Here is a 5,996-nt window from a genome sequence, read left to right as displayed (position 1 = left end):
ATTCCACCACAGGCCTCCTTGTGGACGGTACCCATTGTTGTTTTTTTTTTTGACTGAACGGAACCCATTGTTGTTCATGAAGAAAACGTCTTCACAGGTATTGGGGCACTCATTCCCCGATTGCCAGTGTTGCCACAGGTCTCACACGTCAGTGGGACGTCCAAGGCCCGGACTGTTCCTTACATCTCCGCCTTGTCTTGTGCGCGTTTTTCCAAGCACTTTAGGCGGAGGTCCATCTTAGCAGGGAGCATATCTGTCTTCTTAAGAGTATGCATGCTTCACTGACAGGATTGGAGTTGTTGTTCACTCCATCCTTGGTTTGAGACAATCTTCTCAATCAATTCTAATGCACCATTGTCGATCAGTGAGAAGAAGGCTCCTCCAACAGCTACATCAATATGATCATGGGTCGACGGCGTCAACCAGTTATAGAAGTTCTGGATGATGAGCCAGTTGTCCATGCCATGGTGAGGACAAGCCATGATATACTCCTAGAGCCTCTCCCATGCCTCTGGTATCAACTCATTACTGGCCTGCTCGAAACTTTAGATTCTCCCACGAAGGGCATTGGTGTTGCCTACCGGGAAGAATTTCGTGAAAAACGCAATCGAGCACCTCTCTTGGAGTAAAACCACTGCTTCACTCTCCCGAGTAGAGAGAACGGGAACATGTGGATCCTGCTAGCATCCTGGGTTACTCCCTTGATGTCGATGGTGTCACAGAGCTCAAGGAACTGTTGGAGGTGTGCATTAGTTTCCTGATTGGCCTTCCCACAGAACGGATTAACCTGCACCATAGTGATCAGCCCGTCTTGATCTCGAAATTGGCATCCCTAGGGTTGATCGATGGCCCAATGGGCATATTGGAAGCAGAGGGAGCCGAGTATTCGCGAAGGGTATTCTGAGCCATTGGTTGCGACCGATCTGGTGCAAAGATGACTAGTTCAGGTGTCGAGAGCTTGATCTGTGGAGGAACGATGCACGGTCAAACTTGTTTCACCAATTTCTATGGATTGTCAACGAGGTTTGTCGGCGGGTTGAAACCAGTCATGCACTACCTGTTTTCACATAAAAGAGAAAACATATCATGGTAAACCTGTTTGGACTAAGGTTTCATTAATCATAGTATGATTATGGACATAAAAAATATATTTTAAAATCAATGTCTTCCCCGGCAACGGCGCCAGAAATGCTTGTTGGTATTTCATACAATCACCGAGGATCGTATTTATATTTCCGCAAGGAAGGCGACGGCATAAAGAAATATTTTCTTTTATATCTCCTTAATCAATCTATAATTAATTCACCTAGTCTAAACAGTGGTTAGGATAACAAATTATAAGATAGTGGACATACACTGAGATGTCTAGTAGGGACTTAGTATTTGGAAATTACGATTCATATGTACTTTTCTACTAATCATGTCTAGTATACACTTAACATATACAAGCTTACAACATAGGACATATTTCCATGGATCCAGATACCACCGAGAGACCCCTCTTTGCTGGTCTACCAGTGTGGTTATGGTATTTACACAGTCTTACATCATACCCGAACGTGGAGGAATACGAAGGATGGACAGGGCTGTCACCACCTACTCCTTACCTCACTTTTCGTGGGGCACACCCGCATCCAACGGTATTTGTGAAGCCTAGCTTATGCGAGTAAATAATATCACTAACTCCCCCAGGACTCTCACCCTACGGATGAACAAGTTGGATCTGCAGCAACCTATAAAGGTCATTGGACCGATTGACTAGTGTAAGATGAAGTGGATATACAAAGTGTACACTACTCATAGAACATATACTCAATAAAGAGATATATATACACCATGAGCGTAAATAAATAAGAACATAATTTTATTAATTCAACTACAGTCGGTGGCGGCGGGAGGAGCACCACAGCGGCAAGGCGAATCCGGTGGTGGTGGCGGGAGGAGTACAACGGTGGCAATGCCCGCGCGTGGCAAGCGGGCGGCAGCGAATCTGGTGTGGGGTGGCGAGGGGCGCATAGTGGCAGGTAGGTGGCCATGGCCGTCCACCGAGCAGATCTTGCGGCGACAGCCGTCCCCCGCCGGGATATGGGTGGATCCGATGGCGGTGGTGGGAGGAGCACGGCTGCAGTGGTGGCAGGAGCTTGGTGGTGGTGGGAGGAGCACGCGGCGTCGGACGGACGAGCCTGCCAGGATCGAGCGGGGTCGATCCCGCCTAGATCAGGCGGCGGCGAGTGGCAGCGGCTGGCGGGAGCGATTTTTATTTTTATTTTTGGATTTTTGTTCTCGTGTGCAGACGACATAAGCACCCGCAAGCGAAAAGCCAATTTTCACGTGCGGGTGCGCTACCTGCATGGAAAAATTGGATTTTCGTAGACCCTTATGGGCAAACGGGCCAAAGGTTCGCAGGCGAAAACCACTTTTGGCCCGTGTGGACAAATTGTTTTTTAATTAGTGAAAGGTTGGTTGTATGGCAGTTGGAGGCCGTTATCACGCACATCCGTCATTGCGAGTGGCTAACGGAGTGATACGAGGAGGGTGGAGATGAGAGGTGGCAATGGCGGTTCGGGTTCAGCCGAACCCCTAGCCCCACCTCTCTCCATTGCCATTCACGAGGGACTGACTTGTGGGCCCCTAAGGTGGTGCACGGCTGTTTGGTCCCACATTAGGTCGGTTTGGCCTGACATGTTGATGTGACCATGGCTACCATTGATACAACCGTTGCTCACATCAAGATGAAGTTGCCCAAGTGCTATAATCCAATTTGGCCACCTGTTAAAGTGCTGACTTTAAACGGCCGCCAAACGTGCATACAAGCTCCATTTTGGGTACATAAGTACTTGATGGAAACTTTTTGGAACCCTCTTTCCAACGGATCCAACCTCATCACCAAATTCCATCTTAGTCATACTCAATTGAAGAAACAAGGTGTTGTGTCACATTTCATGGGCCTTTAGGCTTGTAATTTTGTTTGGGACCCTGGCCCAAGTGGGGACCATGTGGGGTGCACCCCAAATTGGTGGAGCATAACCCTAGGGACTCCTTGGTCATCCTCCCACTTCCTTAAATAGTTAGGCACCCATTTAGGGTTTCTCGGCTTTTGTTAAGGTTAAAGTTTAACCATTGCTATTTGCTTGTAGCGCGCATGTTGACTAGACCGTCTGTTTTCTTGTCTTCAAAACCCCAACTTATCGTTTGTTTCATTCACATTTGCAATGCAATATCAAATTGCTTTTATCTTGTTCTTACTAGTTTCTTTGATTTGCCTGCAGGAATAGAGTTGATATGCACCGGCAAGATCAACACCCATGGAGAGGTGTATTGATCGCTAAGGCCCAAAACAGCAACATCTTATTTGGTTATAGTCGGGTCGTCAACGTTTCTATCACTCGAATCGCAGTTATCATCAACACACCAAAAGATCCGGCCAAGTAGAACCGTGAGCGTATCGAGTGGTGCTCAGGGTACATGTGGGCCCTTCAATTTAACTACTACAAAAGGGCTTTTTGCATGCGGGCGAAGAGGATTTTTGCATGCGGTTGCCCCAACCGCATGGGGGAGAAGGTCTGCAAAAATCGCTCTTTTTGCATGCGGCCAGTGCAACCACGTGCGAAAAAGGGATTTTCGCATGCGGACGCTTATACCGGACGCATGCAAAAATACATTCAGCAAACAAAAAAAAAACTAAAATCCAAAAAACCCCAAACCCTAGCTTGCCGCTAGATCCGTCGCCCCCACCTCACGCCGTCGCAGGATCCTTCCCCCCCCCCCCCCCCCCCCCCCCCCCGCGCACGCCGTCGGCGGCGGCACCGAATTGGCGCGGGGCAGCGCCGCCTGAAGCGGCCGAGCCGCCCCCGCGCCGCAGTGTTGAGGAGGGGGGAGGCGCCGCTGCCGTCTAGATCTGCTGCCGCCGGCGTCGCCGTGACCGCTGCGCTTCCGCTGTCCAGATCCGCCGTCGTCATCACCGTGCCCGTCGCCGTCGAGGAAGGGAGGCCGCTGCTGTTGCCGACCCTGCCGCTGCCGCGCCGGATGGGAGGTCGGGGAAGGGAGGCCACCGCCGCCGGTGCCGAGCTCGCTGCGCGCCCGCCGTGCAGACCCACCGCCCGCCGCCTTCGTCGTCATCGTGCCCGCTGCCGTCGAGGAAGGGAGCTCCGTGCATGGGAGGTTGGTGAAGGGAGGCCACCGCCGTTGCCGAGCCTACCGCTGCCACGCCGGATGAAAGGTCGAGGAAGGCCGCCGCCACTGGTGCCGAGCCCGCCGCTGCCGCACCGCTACCGCTCCGTGCCTCGCCATCAGTGAGAGAGAGAGGAGAGGAGGAAAGAGTGAGAGGCTGAGAAGAGAGATAGGAATAGGACAAGGATGGAGAAAATTAAAATATTAAAACTTCGAATCGAATTTTATTATAATAAATGAACTCGTGTGAAAAAATTGTCAAAAACAAAGTTGTAGAACTCATTGAGATGTACCAATTTTATTTTGATCATTTCTCCATATGAGTTTGATGTAACTATATAAAACTTGAATTTTAAAATATAAGAAATCCAAATAATTTTTCGGGTAGTAAATAATTTTAAATGGAAAAGTTGTCAACAACAAAGTTGGATAACTTATCAAGATCTTCATCTTTTGTTTTGGTCAATTTTCTATGTGACTTTGTTTGAACAGTTTGAATTTGAATTTCAAATTATGAAAATTTCAAACAAAATTTACAAGTACTAAATGATTTCAACTGAAAAAGTCATCAATAACAAAGTTATATAACTCATCAAGATCTATAACTTCTATCTTGGTCATTTCTTCATCCGACAAAGTGATTTGTAAGATTATTCACAAAATGTACATCTCTTATATATAGATTATATACATCTCTTATATAGTTTTATATAAACTATATAATAGATGTACATTTTGTGAACAATCTTACAAATCACTTTGTCGGATGAAGAAATGACCAAGATAGAAGTTATAGATCTTGATGAGTTATATAACTTTATTATTCATGACTTTTTCAGTTGAAATCATTTACTGCTGCAAAATATTATTTGAAGTTTTGACATTCAAATTTTTAATTGATAAAACAAATTCACAAGAAAAAATAGCCAAAATAACACCAGTAAGAACACAATAACATGATAGAGCATGATTTTAGAAACATTTAGGAAAAAGAATCATCCAATTTGGAGTTCATATGAGTGAGATACACTAGTTTCAAATTTTTCAAATTTTATTTTCGCAAACGGCTAATTAAGACGCCCGTATGGAAAAATCGATTTTTCCATGCGGGCGCTTAAGTGAGCCGCATGCAAAAATGAGGTCATTTTTGCATGCGGACCTCTTAAGAGGCCCGTATGGAAAAATTGATTTTTCCATACGGGTGTCTTAAGCAGCCGTCTGCGAAAATGGTGCTCGATTTTTGCATACGCCACTAGTTATGGTTCGTTTGCAAAAATCATGGGGGCTCGTACAGAAAAATTACTTTTGTAGTAGTGTTTGTGTGCTCACACATGATTTGCATGCCAGCCTTATTTCTCCTTCACTGTGATGTAAAACTCCTGCATCTACGGTAATTCTCCAATCCTAATACAACTACAGTATGATATATATATATATATATATAAGAAATGCTAATTTTTCATTTATTCATTGTGCTAATTAGCGGTCAAAATTGGTATTTAACGATCATCAACGCTAGGCATCGAATCTTATTTGGACATATACTACGATGGTGCGTGTGTGACGCACGACACGACTTATTGTATTCAAAAGAAATTAACTAATGAGTCTCTTCAAATGTTTAGAAGGTTATGAAAATTTCGGATGCAATGTGAGGGGTTTCAATTAGCTTGGATACATATATAAGGAATGAAATAAAACCGAGTTAAAGCAAAACCATAGGCAGCTTTACGTAACAATAACGTCCACCCGCTTGAGGCGTGCTGATTGGACAAGCTAGCTAGCAATATAATGCACAGCCCGCTGACAGCCAAAGCCTCATGTAG

At 45.8% G+C, this 5,996-nt stretch overlaps 1 pseudogene; it reads left to right on the top strand.

Annotated features, from left to right (window-relative positions):
- The first annotated feature begins 459 nt into the window (after positions 1–459).
- On the top strand, positions 460–535 carry LOC127778176 (small nucleolar RNA R71; annotated as a pseudogene).
- Positions 536–5,996: the final 5,461 nt, after the last annotated feature.

Source organism: Oryza glaberrima, chromosome 6, assembly GCF_000147395.1.
Source record: "Oryza glaberrima chromosome 6, OglaRS2, whole genome shotgun sequence".
NCBI classification, from domain to species: Eukaryota; Viridiplantae; Streptophyta; class Magnoliopsida; order Poales; family Poaceae; genus Oryza; species Oryza glaberrima.
This window is presented reverse-complemented; position numbering and strand designations above follow the sequence as displayed.